Raw genomic sequence first — 19,432 nt, 5'->3', positions numbered from 1 at the left:
ACGCCTACGCCTCCGTACCCTTGGCATACCATCGCCACGGATTTCATCGTTGACCTGCCCCTGTCTGGTGGTTTCACGTGTATAATGGTGGTGGTGGACTGCTTCACCAAGACTGCTAATTTCTTGCCCTTTCCCAAACTGCCCACTGCCTCCCAGATGGCACGACGTTTTCTACACGAGGTGTATCGTCTTCATGGTCTTCCGGAGAAAATTCTATCGGACCGGGGATCTCAATACATCTCATCTTTTTGGGACCAACTGTGTCGGCATTTGGACATTCAGCGAGCCCTAAGTTCCGGCTATCATCCACAGACCAATGGGCAGACGGAGCGCACCAATCAAACCCTTGAGCAATACCTACGTTGTTATGCCAATGCCACTCAAGACAACTGGTCCAAATGGTTGGACACCGCGGAAGCAGCTTACAACAATGCTGTTCATTCTGCTACCGGACTCAGCCCCTTTTTCTGCTCTTCTGGTCTTCACCCCAGATTGCTGCCAGTTCATCCTACATCTTCCAGTGCCGTACCATTTGCAGATGCCCTGGTATCCATGATCCGCAATCAACATCGCATGGCGGCAGGTACCTTGGCAGTGGCACAAGCATGTATGAAGGAACAGGCTGACAAGAAACGGAGCCCTGAGCCTGTCCTTCATGTTGGGGACAGGGTATGGCTGTCCTCCAAGAATCTACCGGTACGCAATTTACCAGTGAAACTGGCTCCCCGCTTTTTTGGTCCCTTTCGCATCATTGGGCGTGTTTCTTCTGTTGCCTTTCATTTGTCTCTGCCACGTTCTTGGAGGGTCCATCCTGTCTTTCATGTCTCTCTCTTGAAGCCCTATGTACCCGATGTTATGGGTCGCACCTGTTCCCGTCCTGCCCCGGTCTTGGTTCGGGGGGTCCCTGAGTTTGAGGTGCAGGAGATATGTGATTCACGGATTTGGCGGGGTGCTCTGCAACTCCTGGTCAGCTGGAAAGGTTATCCTGCTTGTGACCGCACTTGGGAACCACGCTCCTTTGTGCATGCACCGCGCCTGGTTCGGGACTTCTATCTCGGCTACCCTTGGAAACCCGGTGCTCCGGGGTTATCCGGGAGGGGGTATGGTGTCACACTGCGCGCTCGCTCGTGGGCGCCACTTACCTGTCCTGGGGTCCCGGGTCCACGTCCGCAGCGGTCTCCTCCTTCATGGAGGCTGTACCCGCGGTGGCGTCTTTCCCCACGCCGGCCCGCGGTCCGGATAGGCTCCGTGGGCGCCGCCATCTTGCAAGGATCTGCGCATGCGCGGATCGTCAGTATCCGACATCCCGCGCATGCGCAGTGTCGGAACTTGCGTTCCAAGCCTCGCTTTGATGCCGGGCTTTAAAAGAGCACCGCATACACAGGGACAACGCGTCTCAACATGGTTGTTACTGTGTATGCGCTGCTGGCGCCCGTGCCTCAGCCTCTCCAGTTCCTTACTCTGCATTACCCTGCCTTGTTCAGCCTCTCCAGTTCCTTACTCTGCATTACCCTGCCTTGTTCAGCCTCTCCAGTTCCTTACTCTGCCTTATCCTGCCTAGTCCAGCCTTTCCTCCTTGTCCTCTCCCTGCTCCTTAGTCCTCCTACCCCTTGCTTCCCAGTTCTACCTCATCCTCGCCTGCCTCCCGGGTTAGGGTAGGGGAGTTCCTGTCTGGGTTCCTGGTTTGCTTTCCTCCTGCTAGGTTAGTAGGATTTCCTTGTCTGTTCTGTTGGACCTTGCAGACCTTCCTCCTTTATCTGTCTTGTGCCCTGCCGGTACCTGTGCCTTGCTACCCTCTTGGATGTTCCGGAGTTCAGCTTCCACCATTATCGGTGTCTTCATTAAGCCTTCTCTGCCAGTGGAAACACTGTGCCGACGCCACGCAAATACGGAGAAGTGCCACCCTTGGCGTTGGGAGTTGGTTCAGTGCCATCCTGTCATATATCGTCAGGAGGGTATTGGGCTAATTTCTTGCGCTACTCATTCATCGGCAAGAGATACTCCGACAGACTGGCAACCTCAACTCCACGGTCTCCAGGAAGAAAAGGTAACCAGCGATCTCATGAAGACTCGTTTAACACTATGCTGAGCCAGGTTTCCTCAAAAAAGCAAAGGATGTACATCTACTAACTGTGCCTGTTTTAGCTTTATTATTGAGTTCACTCTTGGAGTGCAACACTATGCCCCATGGCTCCCACCCCAACCCCCCAACCAAACACTATGCCCCATGGCCCCCTCACCCCCAACCAAACACTATGCCCCATGGCCTCCTCACCCCCAACCAAACACTGTGCCCCATGGCCCCCACGCCTCAAGCAAACACTATGCCCCCCTGTCCCTCACCCCAACCAAACACTATGCCCCATGGCTCCCACCCCCAACCAAACACTATGCCCCATGCCCCCCTCAACCCCAACCAAACACTATGCCCCATGGCTCCCTCACCCCCAACCAAACACTATGCCCCATGGCCCCCACCCCCAACCAAACACTATGCCCCCTGTCCCTCACCCCCCAAGCAAACACTATGCCCCATGGCTCCCACCCCAACCAAACACTATGCCCCCTGTCCCTCACCCCCCAAGCAAACACTATGCCCCCTGTCCCTCAACCCCAACCAAACACTATGCCCCATGGCCCCCTCACCCCCAACCAAACACTATGCCCCATGGCTCCAACCCCCAACCAAACACTATGCCCCATGGCCCCCACACCTCAAGCAAACACTATGGCCCCTGCCCCTCACCCCAACCAAACACTATGCCCCATGGCCCCATCACCCCCAACCAAACACTATGCCCCATGGCCCCCTCACCCCCAACCAAAAACTATGCCCCATGGCCCCCTTACCCCCAAACAAACACTATGCCCCATGGCTCCCACCCCCAACCAAACACTATGCCCCATGGCCCCCACGCCTCAAGCAAACACTATGCCCTTGTCCCTCACCCCCAACCAAACACTATGCCCCATGGCTCCCTCACCCCCAACCAAACACTATGCCCCATGGCCCCCTCAATCCCAACCAAACACTATGCCCCATGGCCCCCTCACCCCCAACCAAACACTATGCCCCATGGCCCCCTCACCCCCAACCAAACACTATACCCCATGGACCCCACCCCCAACCAAACACTATGCCCCATGTCCTCACCACCTAAGCAAACACTATGCCCCCTGTCCCTCACCCCCAACCAAACACTATGCCCCATGGCCCCCTTACCCCCAACCAAACACTATGCCCCATGGCTCCCACCCCCAACCAAACACTATGCCCCATGGCCCCCATGCCTCAAGCAAACACTATGCCCCCTGTCCCTCACCCCCAACCAAACACTATGCCCCATGGCTCCCACCCCCAACCAAACACTATGCCCCATGGCCCCCTCAATCCCAACCAAACACTATGCCCCATGGCCCCCTCACCCCCAACCAAACACTATGCCCCATGGCCCCCTCACCCCCAACCAAACACTATACCCCATGGACCCCACCCCCAACCAAACACTATGCCCCATGTCCTCACCACCTAAGCAAACACTATGCCCCCTGTCCCTCACCCCCAACCAAACACTATGCCCCATGGCCCCCTTACCCCCAACCAAACACTATGCCCCATGGCTCCCACCCCCAACCAAACACTATGCCCCATGGCCCCCATGCCTCAAGCAAACACTATGCCCCCTGTCCCTCACCCCCAACCAAACACTATGCCCCATGGCTCCCACCCCCAACCAAACACTATGCCCCATGGCCCCCTCACCCCCAACCAAACACTATGCCCCCTGTCCCTCACTCCCAACCAAACACTATGCCCCATGGCTCCCACCCCCAACCAAACACTATGCTCCCTGGCCCCCTGACCCCCACCCAAACACTATGCCCCATGGCTCCCTCACCCCCAACCAAACGCTATGCCCCATGGCTCCTACCCCCAACCAAACCCTATGCCCCCTGTCCCTCACCCCCCAAGCAAACACTATGCCCCATGGCTCCCACCCCCAACCAAACGCTATGCCCCCTGTCCCTCATCCCCCAAGCAAACACTATGCCCCATGGCCCCCTCACCCCCAACCAAACACTATGCCCCATGGCCCCCATGCCTCAAGCAAACACTATGCCCCCTGTCCCTCACCCCAACCAAACACTATGCCCCATGGCTCCCACCCCCAACCAAACACGATGCCCCATGGCCCCCTCACCCCCAACCAAACACTATGCCCATGGCTCCCTCACCCCCAGCCAAACACTATGCCCCATGGCTTCCACCCCCAACCAAACACTATGCCCCCTTTCACTCACCCCCAAGCAAACACTATGCCCCTTGGCTCCCACCCCCAACCAAACACTATGCCCCCTGTCCCTCACCCCCAAGCAAACACTATGCCCCCTGTCCCTCACCCCCAACCAAACACTATGCCCCATGGCCCCCTCACACCCAACCGAACACTATGCCCCATGGCTCCCACCCCCAACCAAACACTATGCCCCATGGCCCCCACTCCTCAAGCAAACACTATGCCCCCTGTCCCTCACCCCCAACCAAACACTATGCCCCATGGCTCCCACCCCCAACCAAACACTATGCCCCATGGCCCCCACGCCTCAAGCAAACACTATGTCCCCTGTCCCTCACCCCCAACCAAACACTATGCCCCATGGCCCCCTCACCCCCAACCAAACACTATGCCCCATGGCCCCTTCACCCCAACCAAACACTATGCCCCATGGCTCCCACCCCCAAGCAAACACTATGCCCCCTGTCCCTCACCCCCCAAGCAAACACTATGCCCCCTGTCCCTCACCCCCCAAGCAAACACTATGCCCCATGGCCCCCTCAACCCCAACCAAACACTATGCCCCATGGCCCCCTCACCCCCAACCAAACACTATGCCCCAAACACACTCAAGCATGCACCCATACAGACCCGAACCCCCCAAATCAGCACACTCTCAAACATGCACCCATACAGACCCGAACCCCCACCCCCCAACTCAGCACACACACTTTCAAACATGCACCCATACAGACCCAAACCCCCAACTCAGCACACAAACTCTGAAGCATGCACCCATACATGCATCTCAACATACACAACACAAACATTCAAAAACAAATATTCATGCACACCCGAACCCCCCACCCCCCAACTCAGCACACACACTCTCAAACATGCACCCATACAGACCCGAACCCCCCACCCCCAACTCAGCACACACTCTCAAGCATACACCATGAACCCATACAGACCCGAATCCCCCACCCCCCAACTCAGCACACGCACTCTCAAGCATGCACCCATACAGAGCCAAACCCCCCAACTCAGCACGCAAACTCTGAAGCATGCACCCATACATGCATCTCAACATACACAACACGAACATTCAAAAACAAACATTCATGCACATCCGACATTCCCCCCACCCCCATCTCAACATACACAATACAAACACTCAAAAACAAACATTCATACACATCCGACACGCCCCCCACCCCCCATCTCAACATACACAACACAAACACTCAAAAACAAACATTCGTACACATCCGACACGCCCCCCAACCCCCATCTCAACATACACAACACAAACACTCAAAAACAAACATTCATACACATCAGACACACCCCCCACCCCCTCCATCTCAACATACACAACACAAACATACAGCAGAACAGACCCGACACACAAACACGCAGACCACTTACCGGAGACGTGCTGGAAGGCAGGTAAGCTGGAACGCTGGCGAGGTAAGTGGAATCGTACTACGGCTGGCGTGGCAAGCAAGGCTGAAATGCCTTCCGGCATCAAGCCTTACTGGCCACGTCAGCCGTATGCTGGCACTCCATTGGTGCAGCACACACGCACTACGTGGCTCGTAGGAGTGACGTGGTGCGTGTGTGCTGAGCCAATGACGGCCAGGGTTTTGTCCGGCCCGGAAGTCAACAAAGACTTTCCTAATGGAGGGCGGCCGATGCTGCTTGCGGGCCGCTCTCCATTAGGAAAGTCTTTGTGCCTCTCGGACTGGAAAAAAAGCATGGCGGGCCGCAACTGGCCCGCGGGCCGTATGTTGTGCACCCATGGCTTAAAAAGTTGGACATGTTCTTCAGAGCGACAGGGGAGGATGATGATGATGCGAAGGTCGCTACGCTGCTGTACTACGCAGGTACGGAGGTGTTGTGCATCTATGAGTCTCTGAACATTCAAGTGGTGACTTATGCTGGCGTCAAAACGGCGCTTCAGAATCACTTTATCTCACTGTCCAACATAGACTTTGACAGGTTCATAATGTGTGGGGAAAAACAACACAATGACGAGTCCCTGAACCAGTTCTGTGCACGACTGCGTCAACTGTCGAGCACGTGCATGTGGGACAATGAGGAGGTAATGATCAGGAACCAGTTGATACAAGGATGTGGCTCCAGCAAGTTAAGGAGGCAAATCCTGCGAGAACCAGGCAAATCTTGGACAATGGCAGGGTATACGAGCTCGCTGAGAGCAGGGGAGCGAAAATGGACGCGGCTGTATGCCCGAGCAAGGGGGAAGAAGCATTCGCCATAGGGAAATCTACCCCGTCGAAAGCCCGCTGGAGCCAGAAGCACCAGGCTGCATCTCCTTCACAGGGTTCTCCAGCAGTATGCCAATACTGCGGGTACGACCTGCCACAGGCTGAAGACTGTCCGGCGAAGTCGAGGGTATGTGGGAGGTGCAACACACCAGGCCACTACGCAAGGATGTGCCGAGCGGCGGCTCCAGTGTCGACACACAAGGGACCCTGGAGGGCGAGGGGGAGCAATCCCAGGAGGCCGCGGAGCATAGCCACGCTGGAACAAGATGCACAGAGACTAAACATTGCAGAGGAGGAAGAAGATGAGGAAGAGATCTTCTTTATTTCGAGCATTTCCACAGTAGCCAAGAGAAGGAGGCAACCCACCTGTGTAGTGGACATTAAGGGTACCCCTACACCAGTCCTTATTGACACAGGAGCCTCAGTGTGTGTGCTGTCCACGGAGCACTACATGGCTATCCCGGGCCCACCGCAGATTGACCAATCTAAGGCAAAAATCTACACGTTTGGTTGCGACACACCCTTCCCAATACAAGGAGTATTCGTCGCACCAGTGACACACGGCCCAAATGCAATCAAGGCTCATTTCTACATAACTGATGTCAGTCCCCACTCGCTTCTGAGCTGTGCCTCATCAGAGGCACTCAACATCGTCCACTTTATGCTGGCAGTGTATCAGGCGGACATTGAACAGCCCCTGAACAGGTTTGCAAGAATTTTTCAAGGGATGGGCAAACTCAAAGCGGCTCCGGTTCGTCTACATATTGACGAGACGATAAGGCCTACCACGCTGAAACACAGGAGGATACCCTTTCACCTTAGATCGCAAGTGGAAGAAGAACTGCAGACACTAATTGAGATGGACATCATCGAGAAAGTCGAGGGGCCCACGCCCTGGGTGTCGACTATTGTAGTAGCGCCTAAGCCAAAGCAACCAGGTGCTGTCCGCATCTGTGTGGACATGCGGCTAACTAATGCCGCTATAAAGAGAGAACGCCACATCACTCCTACATTGGACGATATTGTAAGCGAGTTGCACGGGGCCAAGGTCTTTTCGAAGCTAGATCTGCGGTCTGGGTAGCATCAGCTCGAGCTCCACCCAGACTCGCGGTACTTAACAACTTTCGCCACCCACAAAGTGCTCTATCAATTCAAGCGACTCAGCTTTGGCATGTCCTCTGCCGCCGAAGTGTTTCAGAACACGATAAGAGGTGTGCTAGCGGCCCTTAGGGGAGTGCTCAACATGAGCGACAACATTCTGTTGTTTGGGTCGTCGGAGATGGAACATATGAAGCGGCTGGAACTGACGCTGCAGCGACTGAACGAGCTAGGCCTGACTCTACATCGCGGCAAGTGCAAGTTCTTTTAGGATCGCATAGAATTTTTTGGGTTAATTTTACATGCAAAGGAAATATCCCCGGACCTGGAAAAAGTTAGCGACATTCGTTAGGCCGCTGCGCCCGAATTGCCTGCAGAGGTGCGCAGCTTCCGTGGAATGTTTAACTACTGTGGACGTTTCATGAATGGTCTTGCTTCACTCTCAGAACTGCTCCGGGCTCTGACAAAGAACAATGTGCCATGGACATGGGACAAAAAGGAACAAGAGGCGTTCCAGGACATCAAGAAAGCGCTATCGGATCAGGACACCATGGCATACTTTAATCCCAGGGTGCAATCTGAAATAGTAGTGGATGCCAGCCTGGTGGGGTTGGAAGCGGTACTGATGCAGGCAGACGCCAGGGGAAGCATGCGCCCGATCGCATATGCAAGCAAAGCCTTGACAGATACTGAAAGGAGATATTCCCAAACCGAAACGGAGGCACTTGCGATATTGTGGGGCTGCCGGCACTTTCGCCTCTACATCCTAGGGAAACCGGTGGTCGTAGTAACCGACCACAAACCGCTGATACCAATCCTGGCCGGAGTGTCATCGAAGCCCCCACCACGCATTGAACGCTGGATGCTCTCCCTCATTGAGTATGGGGTGAAACTGGTATACAGGCCTGGGACGAACAACCCCGCGGACTACCTGTCCCGCCACCCGAACAGCAAAAGAGAGCAAGGCCAAGGGGAAATTGTGGCATGTCAAGAGATCATTCATAACATTGTGGAAGTGGCCATGCCGGTGGCACTGTCAAGGGAGGTTGTCACCAGAGAGTCCAACAGTGATGAAATGTTCAAAATAATACAGTCGGCCATACAGAGTGGAGAATGGAAGGAGGTCCTGAATAACAACACAAGGCGGGAGGAGAGAGCGCAGAGAGATCTGCAGGCACTGTGGAAGGTGAGAGATGAACTCTCAATCTCAGAAGAGGGCTTACTCCTACGAGGCAGACAGATAGTTATTCCACGTGCACTGGTACCCCGAGTACTGAAACTGGTGCACACTGGTCATCAGGGAGTCGTGAAAACGAAAGCGCGACTGAGACAAAAGGTGTGGTTTCCCAACTTAGAGGACCAGATGGAAGGACACGTGCGAAGATGTCTACCGTGTCAAGCGGCAAGCCCGGCAGAAAGGGCAGCTCCCATAAATTCCATGGACAGGAACGAACTCCCATGGGGAACAGTCCATGCAGACTTTGGCTCAACCGGTAGAGGGATGTATTTCCTGGCCGTGGTAGACCAGTGGTCAAGGTACCCCAAGGTAGAGTTGGTGGACTCCACCGCATGTGATCACACCATTTTAGCACTTGAGAAAATGTTTGTGTCCCACGAATTCCCAACCATCCTCTGCTCAGAAAATGGACCCCCGTTCACGGGGAACCAGTTTGCACAGTACCTGAAGGTGAGGGGGATACAACACCGGAAGGTAATGCCACTATGGCATAAGGGCGAATGGAGAAGCAGAGAGATTTATGAGAACATTGAACAATATATTCTGCATCTCGGCAAACGGAGGGGGTGAACTGAGAAGAAACCTGTTTGAATTCTTATGCGAGTATAGAACCATTCCCCACCAATCGACGGGAGTCACCCCAGCTGAAGCCCTGTTTGGACGGTGCCCGAGGGGGCTACTTCCGGAAATGGAGGGTCGTGCGCCGGCCGTAATTGATGATGCCAGGGTTCGACAAGAGAGAGCAGCCCGGAACCAGAAGGAGAGTGAGAGGAGAGGCCTACTGGAAAAGGAGGTATCGGTGGGGGACTCAGTGCTGGTCAAGAACTGCTGTCCTGAGGGTAAACTGTCGCTCATGTATGAGCCGCAAACCTGGACAGTCACCCACGTAAAAGGAGCGATGGTAACAGCAGCCAGTGAAAGAGGAACAGTAACCCGGAACAAGTCCTTCTTCAAGAAAGTGGATGTGAGTCCCAGGGAGCGAGTGCCGAAGGAGACTGTAAGACCAGAGGCAAGCGAAGACATCCCCAAAGCTGACAGGCCGGCGGACATTCCGCCAAACAACGTCGTACCGCTGCCGACCCAAGGGAGCAGCAGCCGGTACCCGGCCAGACAGGGGCGTCAATCCCCGGTGCGGTTCAAGGACTACATCATTGACTCAGGAGACTGAGCTGATAGCACGCCCTGATGAATGACTCACGTTGGGTCCTGTTTGAGTTATACTGTTGTTAATCGTTTCTGTGTAAAGAAAAGGAGGGATGTTACGTTGCGAGTACGCGTGCGCATGCGTGAGCCTCGTTCGGGCCCACGCAGGCGCGTTTGAAATAAACAGGTCCCGAACCGCAGTTGCTGCCGGGACTTCATGAGCACTAGACGCGTCTCTGTGCATCTCTGTATGTGAGTGTGTGTGCGTGTGATTGAGGCACAGGCTCACACCCAACACATTACATGCACTAGGGTGACCAACTTTTTTAGATCGTTTTGCGGGACACTTGCCCACAGGGCGATGATGACCTCACAGTGTCATTCACGTCTGACCCACCGCATTTGTAATTTAAATTTGTTAATGGCTGTTAACACCTGGCTTAATTGAAATGGAAATAGTTTATCCTTGGGAGGTGATGGTCACGTTTTTTAACTGTAAACATGACCATCACGATCCCAGGAACAAAGCATTAGCATTTGAATGAAGCTAGGTGCCAGAGCATTAGCAGCTCAACTCTCATAAGGAGCCGGGGCAACGGAGCCACCCAGAGAAAGAAAGCAGCAGGTGGCAGCGCCGTGCTGTGTAGATGGCCACTTCAGTTTTCAGAGTGGCTTTGCTGGAGGCAGGTTGTCCCGACTTGCTGTCTCCCGAGAGTCATACTCCAGGGAACAAAGCAAGTTGGGACAACCTGCGTCCCGCACAGCCACTCTGCAAACTGCGGGACAGAGTCGCCAATTACGGGACAATCCCACAAAATGCGGGACAGTTGGCCACTGTCACATGTACGCTCCTTGCGCACATGCATTCATATATAATGAGCTAACATGCAACACTCTTTAACACTGCTAGTTTCAGAAAGGGCTTTCTTCGCCTGTCTGCGTTACAAAAAGTAAGTGCACACATCAGCCCCCTGCCCATGGATGTGGAAGAACACAAAGTTATATGATTGCTTGCATGGAAATGTTAAATGACATTTATACCGCGCACTATCACCACCGGATTGGCCCCCTGCCGCTGTGGCGGATCTGAAAGATAAGAGGATAGGGAGGGTTAGTAGGGTGTAGCGGGATAAAGGTAGATCGAGATTGATGACCTTTTGGCAGCTTCAGTTCAGTTAATACTGTTCGCTGAGCATGGGTGTGGTTTACGGATCGGTAGATTCCCATGTGCTGTTGTGCGAGACTACGTGTGGTTTACTTTGTTGTAGTGTAGTGAAGTGTGTGTGGTTTGCTGTGTGAGAGTGATTGTGGTTGTTTAGGGTGTGAGTTGTAAGCAGAGAGTTGAGATTTGTTAGTGGATGGGTTAGTAGGATTACCTCGTTTCGGGCAACTGTGTTGGGCATCTCTGCCATTGCTGTCTGCAGGAGCTTTCCTTTGGCGGTTTATTCGTCTGGTTCTGCCTAAGGTGGTGGCATGTCTCTGTGACTGTCTGATGATCTGTGGGCGGAAAGGTGCCAGGGCCTCCCCTTCCCAGGGTTGAGATCGCTAAGGTTGTGGGTTGCACTCGTGGAGAGGGGGCTGATGTGTGCATTTCATGTTTGTAAGGCAGTGTGGTGATGGAAGCCTTTCCTGAAACTAGCAGCTTTAAAGTGTTGCTGAATAAATAAATGTGCAAATAAATGTTTCTGCACAAACACATTAACACTGTAAAGCTGTCGGTTTTAGGAAACTAACTAACACAAAGCTATGTCCGGAAGCCTTGCCCCTCAACTCAAATTTCAGGGCGGGGAGCAGAATTTCAGGCAGCTCAATGGAATTGCTCGCCTGCTCCAGACACAGACCAGCTCTGATCCTCTTTATTAGAATAGTTCAAGGTAGCTTTATTATACAAACATACAGTTAGTTAAGGTTTCAGCAGATCTCTCAACTCATACTCCCGGTGGTTGTTACACGCCATGGAATTTGTTCACTCAACCTCCAAACCCATAACCTGTCCATATAATTCAATGGCATAGATGCCAACACTCTGAAGCACTTGGGAGGGAGATTTCGTCAGAGAAATCGGGAGACGTACATTTTCCCATAGGAATGCATTGGGGCTAGAATTACTTTAAGCAGGAGAATGTGAAAAATAGAAATATGCTTCATTGATAAATTGGGAATCTCCTGCCTAAATCTTGAGGGTTGGCATGTATGCAATGGCTGTCACCTGCCAAAATGCACATCTTCTGTATTCACCCACCCGGTGCACAGAAAGGGTTTAGTGCTATGTTCCAGTTACTCTTGACTATGACACAGGAGAGACCATCCACCGGCCAAACTCATGAATTGACTTTGTAGCCATACATGCCAACGTGCCTCATTCCAGTCGGGTGCTGCTGTTCCAGTTCTGGTTTAACTTTTAATTCTGGGACTTGTAGTCCTGAATTTTCTCATTATAAAGACAGTACTACAAGGAGGTGGACTGCACAGTCCTCTAACGGTGCTGAGACTGCAAGGAGCCACAACACATGGAATCACTGCTGAAGTAGTAACGAAGCAGACAGTAGCAGGAAGTGGGAAGGAGTCCAACCCCAGTCCCTGTAGAGACCAGCACTGTGCAAGCAAGTCCCAGAAGGTAACGGGAAGCATGGGCGTACCGGTAGGGACATGGGGGAGTAGAGAGGTCTCCGTTTCATGCCGGGGCAAGCGTAAAGCCTATCAGATTCTCCATGAAGGGCCAGGGAGCAACAACAAAGTGAAAAATGCATCTGAGGAGTGAACTGGATGGTCTCCAGCCAGCCCTCTGACTGGGGATCTCCAAACAACCCTTTAAGGTGAGTAGCAGTACCCTTGAGATAGATGGGGATGCAGATTCATACTCATGCATCAAATAACTATGACAACTCAATAGTTTGGCAAAGGGAGTCCGTTTAATGACAAGTACATAAAACGGGGAGTACAGGGGGCGTGACTTGGAGCGCCACTGATGCAGTCGCTCCATTAAAGCCTCCTGTGGATGACCCGCTGCTGCCGCGAATATTATGCGGTTCCACTCTAGCTCCGAGACCGCCAGTGCCATCTGAGGTGACCGGAACCGCTCGGGCACAACATGGCCCAGGCTGACTGAATAACGCGCGCGCGTTATGCCTGAATTCAACTCTCAAACCCTGTTCCCGATGCCGGCCGCGAAATTCAAGATGGCGGATGCCCGCGAAGCTCAGCGTAGAGAACATCCCAAGCTGGGAGGAGCTGCCGGAGAGCCGAGAGGTTGGATACACTGACTCCCGAGAACGCTCTGCCAGCAACCTGCCTGGACCAGGAGAAGGCTGAGCCGCCCGCGAGTGAGAGCCACGGCGGCATTCACCGCTGCGCAGCCTTCGGGAGCCCTCCCACACCCGGAGTTCCGACAAGGGCGGCCGGCATTTGAGGTGCTCCCCCGCCGATGAGAGGCGCCGGCGCTTAACAGAGCGGGCCCCGGAGCCGCTCACCAAGGACTACAACGCACCCGAGTGGGGGCTCCTCCCCTCCTTCTAATGCACGGAGCACATCGACGCCAGCCCGGCTTGCTCCAGCGCACAGCACGCTAGTGCGCCCTCGGCTAAGCCCTAACCTGATACAAACTCCTGCCCCCCAAAACCTTCCTGGGGCGCCCCGGCCCACACTTTTGACCAGCTCACTGACCCAACCTGTAACGAAGCTACGAACCTCGGCCTCCTCACGGCAGCCACTACTGGACACATGCAGTCACTCAGTCAGTCAACCCACAAGCATTCGCAGGATTCAATCTCTGGAGGGGCCTGCCAAGAGCATTCCCCTACAAGGCCTCCTTCACGCTTTTGGGACCCCCCCCAGGCTGCCACCAGGATCGTCTCGACGCAATCCCTCCTATACAGCTACCATGTCCAGGCAAACAAAGGGGGTAAAGCCACAGACATTCCCACTATGTTCGCAGGGGCGGACAAAGGTAAGAAACTGGACCCTCTCAAACTGACCCCACAGAAACAGACAGAGGAAAAAGACGCCCTGGCTACCAGAGGGGACCTGGTGGCCTTCATGGCGGACATTAAGTCTGAATTTCGCTCCTGCCTAGCCGAACTCACATCCAAAGCAGAGCAGACTGACCAGAGGGTAAAGGAGGTTGAGCAGAGGCTGGGGGAGATCGAGGACTGCTCACAAGCCCACACTGCCTCCCTCGGAGAAATCCAGCAATCCATCAATGTCATACAGGGCAAATATGAGTTCCTAGAGTTCAAACAAGAGGACCTCGAAAACAGGGCGCGTCGCAATAATCTTCGGATCCGAGGGGTCCCATCTTTGGTCCCCGACAACAAGCTAGCGGAATACGTGGGGGATTTCTTTCAAGCCCTGGTCCCGGTTTTAGACAAATCCCAACTGCTGTTAGATCGAACCCACCGACTGCGCCCACGTCAGGGAGTAGACTCCGACCCTCCCCCAGATGTGATCACGAGGGTTCACTTCTTCACAACTAAGGAGGCTATTTCAGCGATTAGCCGTACGGGAGATGACCTCTTGTTCCAGGGCAACTCCCTGCAGATCTACCAAGACCTTTTATTGCTCACTCTACAGAAACGAAGGGCGCTCCGCCCCTAAGCACTCTTTCTCCAAGTCCAAAAGATACGTTACAGATGGTTATTCCCAACAGCGCTACAGTTCTCTTACCAAGGCTCTGTTCGATGCATCAGCCATTTGGAAGACGCAAATAGAATCATGCACCCAACCTCATCTAGGGATACCCCCTCACTGAATCGTGAAAAACCCGGGGACTCTGAACCTCCCCCCTCCCCAAAGCCCAGGCGATCTTCTTGGTCAAAGATCCAGCGAAACAACAGGAGGAGATAACTGGGGATGGAGCTCTCTTCAGAGATCTAAGCTACATTGCCCACAACTTGATCACCTACACCCACTTTGGAACCACCAGCTCACTTTCGAACAAATAGAGCTCTTTGACGGTGGAGGCGCACCACAACCACGGCTCATACCCACTCCGAGGATAGGTCCAACACTGAATCCTTGGAAACCAACCTTGTTTCCTTTACTGGCCCAGTTGGCCGAGGGTGCGCCCACACACACAATGTCGGCCCACCCGCTAGTTATGATTACACCCCCAAGTTGGGGGCGCATGTTAAAACCCCAAGTGCAGGATGACACACTTCTAACTTGCATCAGGAATGGCAGTTGACCCATCCCCGCTCGGCTTCCCCCCCTCTCCCTCTGCTCGATTCGCAGCGCCAGACCTGCTGGCAGACCACCAAACCCTGAAACTTCTCTCCTTAAATGTCAATGGGCTGAACTCTCCTGCTAAAAGGAAGTCAATCCTACGAAAACTTCAGGATGAAGAGGCAGTGGTAGCCATGCTCCAGGAGACGCACCTGGTGCCTTCAGATGTTGCTCGGCTCCGCTCCCGTGGCTACCCCCTCCAGTTCTTCACCTCAGGAGGAACTAAAAAAGGGGGCACTGCAATCCTTTTTCGGAAGGACCTAAACCTGCAGATTATGGAGACAAAAACTTGTTCAGAGGGCCGCTATATAGCAGTCAAATGTCTTTTGCTGGGAGACCTATATACTTTTATTTCGGTGTACGCCCCCAACGCTGGGCAATCACATTTCTATGACTCACTGGGGTCCTCCCTCTCACCCTTCATAGAAGGCCAAACGATAATTGGAGGAGACTTTAACGGCGTTCCGGACCCCACAAAGGATAGATCGCACCCCCCGACCCCGAGCGACTTTTCTCAGGCACTGAGCCTCCTCAGGATGTTTCGGTTATTAGAGGTGGTTGACGCCTGGCGGGTACTTCACCCCACCGAAAGGGACTTCTCCTTTTATTCAGGCAACCACCGATCCTTCTCAAGGATTGACCTCCTCCTAACTTCCCCTCAGACTCTAGCGTTTGTCAAGGAGGTAACCATCGGGTCAAAGGCCCTATCAGACCATGTCCCAGTAATCTTGGAAATCCAGGTCCAGAACCCAAAAGCTGACTGCCCACGCAGATGGACTTTATACGACCCAATCCTCAATAAGATGGCAACGAGAGACAAGATTGCGAAATCCATCAAGACTTTCTTTGAAGAGAACCCTGCCTCTGACACCTCGGTAGCGAACACTTGGGATGCCATGAAAGCGGTGATCAGAGGCACCCTGATCGCCCAAGGTGCAGCCTACCACCAGAATAGGCAACAAACCCAGATAGCCCTGGAAGAAGATCTAAGGGCCGCAGAACAAGCCCTCAAAAGGAAGGGCTGGTCCCCTAGGGCACAGAAAGTCTTGCGGATTGGCAGAAAGAAATTGGAAGCCCATTACGCGGAACAGAGCGCCCTTCTCATGGCTGGGGCCAAACAATCATATTACGCGTCGAAGAACAAGGCAAATAAATTCCTGGTGGCCAAATTAGCCAAACTAAGGCGAACGAACACTATCGCGGGCCTACGTGACCACAACCGAGTCATCCATTTCTCGGTGGCCAAAAAGCAACAATTGGCGGTGGACTACCTCACCAAGATCATGACAGCCACCCCACGAAATCAACCACAACAAATGGAATACCTAGATAAAGCTGCGCTGCCCTGACTCTCTGACACGATAAGGGAGAAGCTGGAGGCGCCCATTAGAGAAGAAGAGATTGGGGAGGCCATCAAGACTCTCAAATCATGAGCCCCGGGCCCATGTGGTTTCTCGGCTAGGTTCTATAAACTATTTAGGCCCCAACTGGTTCCCCTCCTGGCCACGCTCTTCAACTCCTTCAGAGATACTGGATCTGTGACGCCCTCGATGCAGGAATCGACCACCATCCTCCTACCTAAACCAGGGAAAGATCCAAGGGACTTGGCCTATTACAGGCCGATTGCACTACTGAACATTGATGCAAACCTATACTCTAAAATCCTGGCAAACCGCCTGGGTCCCGTCCTACTGAGATCATCCAGCCAGACCAGGCTGGTTTCATCTTACACCGGGCAGCTGGGGATAATATTCGGAGAACTCTTAACCTGGTGGACCTTGCCACCCGAAACTCCCAGAAATTGGTCCTAATGGCTCTGGATGCGACCAAGGCCTTCAACAGGGTGGACTGGACATTTATGAAAAACACCTTGGGGGCCTTCGGCTTTGGCTCAATATTTCAATCAATGGTACTAGCTAACTATGAAGGCCCGAAGACATTTCTAAGAATCAATGGACACACCTCGGCCCCGATCCCCCTGACCTGCGGGATTAGGCAGGGCTGCCCATTGTCCCCACTGCTTTTTTCCCTGACCATGGAGTCCTTTGCCCAAAGAATCAGGCGGAATAGTCTGATCAAAGGCCCGATGGTCGGCTCTCTCCAACATAAAATAGCTCTGTACGCTGATGATGTCTTGCTCATGCTTTCGGAAGCCAGCTCATCCCTGCGACACGTACTGGAAAAAATAACTAACTATGGAGAGGTCACGGCTTCTCAGTGAACTTCACTAATTCTACGGCTCTAAGCATTGGCCTCACCCCAGGAGAAGGGAACCATTGGCTGCAATGTGCCCAATCACATGGGAAAGAAGGGTGATCCCTTATCTGGGGGTCTACATCCCATCAGACCCGAAAGACACTTACAAGGCAAACTTCCCCCGGCTATTCGGGGAATTGAAAGGGGACCTGAAACGCTGGACATCACAAGAGATCTCGCTGCTAGGGCGCATCACAGCGTGCAAGATGAACCTCCTTCCGAGGTTCCTTTATGCCTGCGCCTCCCTCCCCGTGGCAATCCCCGCCCTAGCCCTCCGGAACCTGCAGAGGAAGATGTTGAAATTTATCTGGAGAGGCAAGAAGGCGAGAATTCCTCTGAAAATGCTTTTAGGGGGCTCAAAATTGGGAGGCCTGGGAGTCCCGGACCTGCAGGCCTACAGGGTGGCAGCCCAATTAGTACAGATCCACACATGGCAGATAATTACAAACCATCCCAGATGGGTGGAGCTGGAGCAGTCACGAACACCACTACCACTGCGCTTCTTGCCACACATCCCACCCCCTCTCCGCGCACATTGGGGAGCCCTCCTCCTGGCAACTAATCACACTCTGAGGTCCTGGGACTGGGCGCTGAAGCGGAAAGGGATTCCAAGGGGCCTGAGCCCTCAATCCCCGATCTTCTTTAACCCGGCTTTCTCGCCTGGCGCGAGCCCCCGTAACTTCCAAAATTGGATAAATGGTGGCCTTGAAACTATAGACCAGCTATACGGAGAGGGGACACCCCTAACATTCGAACAATGTAAAGAAAAATGTAAACTCCAAGAATGGGACAGGTACACTTATATTCAATTACGTCATTGGTGTACACACCCCCAAACTCAGCGGGCAGCTACACGGCCCCCTACCGCCCTGGAACTAACGCTCAGGGACCTCCCGGCGCGCGGGGGTATATCCACCCTGTACAGGCGGTTCTTAGGGGACTTCCTGAGCACAAGAACATGCTGCATGGCCCAGTGGGAAGCGGACCTAGGTCACCCGATAGAAGACCAGACCTGGGTGGACATCTGGACTCGGACGCACACCTCTTCTATCTGCATCACTAACAGGGAAAGCGCCTACAAAGTCATGCTACGGTGGTACTATCCACCCCTCCGACTGCATCAGATGAACCCCCGAGTGGATTACCATTGCTGGAGGGGGTGCGGCCATCCGGGCTCCTTTTTCCACATGTGGTAGACTTGTCCACGGATTCAGCAATTTTGGAAGACATGCCTAGAGACCATTGCACGAATCACTGGGTCAGCGATCCCGCTAGAAACGGAGCCCGTCCTGTTGGGAGCCCCGATCCCCACAATCTACCCACGGGCCGGCAACATAGCAAAACTGCTGACCCAATGCCTACTAGCCGTGAAAACGACCCTGGCCTGCGCCTGGAAGGCCCCGGAGGACCCCTCCTTGGCCCAGTGGTGGACGAAGCTCTGGGACATTCTGGTAGCGGAAAAGGTCACAGCGGCAAAGGCGGGAACCCTCCACTGATTTCAGAACGTCGGGGCCCCGGTCCTAGAATACGACTAGCGATTCCCAGCCCTAACCTATAAACCCATTAACTCCCGTTGGACCCTGAGGGATAGGGGAGACCCCGAAAGAGACACATAAAGACTGGGGTGCGGGACAGACGGCTGAGCTTGACGGAGCACTGGCCGGAGGTTGGGGGGGGGTGGAGGGGCACATGGGAGCGCGTGGGGGTTAACATGCTCAAAATGCTGCAATGACGTTCTAAACTGTTGTATAATTGTCATCCTGCCTTGATTTAAAATGAACAAAGTTAAAAAAAAAACGGGGAGTACAACGAACATCAGCAACCACTCGATCTTCTCTCTCTCTCTTCCAACTCCACCCAATTTCAGAAAAAACACATTATTTTTAGCAAAAACTCATCATCATTGACGT

Source organism: Ambystoma mexicanum, chromosome 9 (assembly GCF_040938575.1).
Source record: "Ambystoma mexicanum isolate Mex_15411 chromosome 9, UKY_AmexF1_1, whole genome shotgun sequence".
Classification (NCBI taxonomy): domain Eukaryota; kingdom Metazoa; phylum Chordata; class Amphibia; order Caudata; family Ambystomatidae; genus Ambystoma; species Ambystoma mexicanum.
This window is presented reverse-complemented; position numbering follows the sequence as displayed.